Source organism: Ovis aries, chromosome 10 (genome assembly GCF_016772045.2).
Source record: "Ovis aries strain OAR_USU_Benz2616 breed Rambouillet chromosome 10, ARS-UI_Ramb_v3.0, whole genome shotgun sequence".
Taxonomy (NCBI): domain Eukaryota; kingdom Metazoa; phylum Chordata; class Mammalia; order Artiodactyla; family Bovidae; genus Ovis; species Ovis aries.
Window position 1 is genome coordinate 1582379 of NC_056063.1, and position 1803 is coordinate 1584181.

At 41.2% G+C, this 1803-nt stretch overlaps 1 non-coding gene across 1 annotated transcript; it reads right to left on the bottom strand.

The window, feature by feature from the left end:
• Nucleotides 1-918: 918 nt before the first annotated feature.
• LOC114116743 (U6 spliceosomal RNA) lies at nt 919-1022 on the bottom strand. The gene has a single exon (XR_003590570.1). It is a non-coding gene; the product is annotated as a U6 spliceosomal RNA (small nuclear RNA).
• Nucleotides 1023-1803: the final 781 nt, after the last annotated feature.

The following is a 1803-nucleotide window of genomic DNA, read 5'->3' on the forward strand; positions in this document are numbered from 1 at the left end:
GATGTGAGAGTTGGACTGCGAAGAAAGCTGAGCGCTGAAGAATTGATGCTTTTGAATTGTGGTGTTGGAGAAGACTCTTGAGAGTCCCTTGGACTGAAAGGAGATCCAACCAGTCAATTCTGAAGGTCAGCCCTGGGATTTCTTTGGAAGGAATGATGCTGAAGCTGAACCTCCAATACTTTGGCCACCTCATGGGAAGAGTTGACTCTGGAAAAGACTTTGATGCTGGGAGGGATTGGGGGCAGGAGAAGAAGGGGACAACCTAGGATGAGATGGCTGGATGGCATCATTGACTTAATGGACGTGAGTCTGAGTGATCTCTGGGAGTTATCGATGGACAGGGAGGCCTGGCGTGCTCGATTCACGGGGTTGCAAAGAGTTGGGCACGACTGAGTGACTGAACTGAAATGAACTGATTCATACTAAGCAAACAAGTAAAATCAAAAATGTCATAAACTTTTTGTTAGGCAAAAATTCATAAGCTTTCTAAAATATATATATTATACATATTATTTACATATGTGTATTTAAGCTTTTCTACTACACTGGATAAAGGCTTGAGAAAGAACATCAGAAAATGGAGAAAATGGAAAACATAAACTAAATGAAATGGGAGCTGCTGCTGCTGTTAAGTCTCTTAAGTCATGTCAGGCTCCGTGAGGTCCCATAGATGGCAGCCCACCAGGCTCCCCCGTCCCTGGGATTATCCAGGCAAGAATACAGGAGTGGGTTGCCATTTCCTTCTTAAATGCATGAAAGTGAAAAGTGAAAGTGAAGTCGGAGCACTGAATATGAAATAGAAAAAGTGAAACAAGCTAGATAAAAGTAAAACATTCTCATACAGCATTTTTTCATGTTTTTGTTAGCCATAAGTATGTCTTCTTGGAGAAATGTCTGTTTAGTTCTTTGGCTCATTTTAAAAATATGGAATGCTTCATAAATTTGTTTGTCATCCTTGCACAGGGGCCATGCTAATCTTCTCTGTATCATTCCAATTTTAGTATATGTGTTGCCGAAGTCAGAATGGCTGCTATCAAAAGTCTACATACAGTAAACGCTGAAGAGGGTGTGGAGAAAGGGAACCCTCTTCCACTGTTGGTGGGAATGCAAACTAGTACAGCCACTATGGAGAACAGGGTGGAGATTCTTAAAAAACTGGAAATAGAACTTCCATATGACCTAGTAATCCCACTGCTGGGCATATACACCAAGGAAACCAGAATTGAAAGAGATACCTGTACCCCAATGTTCATTGCAGCACTGTTTACAAATAGTCAGGACATGGAAGTAACCTCGATGTCCATCAGCAGACAAATGGATAAGAAAGCTGTGATTCATATACACAATGGAATATTATTCAGCCATTAAAAAGAACGCATTTGAATCAGTTCTAATGAGGTGGATGAAACTGGAGCCTATTATAAAGAGTGAAATAAGTCAAAGAGAAAAACACCAATACTGTACACTAACGCATATATATGGAATTTAGAGAGATGGAAATGATTACCCTATATGCAAGATAGCAAAAGAGACACAGATGTAAAGAACAGACTGTTGGACTCTGTGGGAGAAGGCGAGGGTGGGGTGATTTGAGAGAATAGCATTGAAACATGTATATTATCTTATGTGAAATAGATCACCAGTCCAGGTTTGATGCATGAGACAGGGTGCTCAGGGCTGGTGCACTGTGATGACCCTGAGGGATGGGAAGGAGAGGGAGGTGGGAGGGGTTTCAGGATGTACATGTGCATGTACACATGTATACCCATGGATGATTCATGTAAATGTATGGCAAAAAAACCA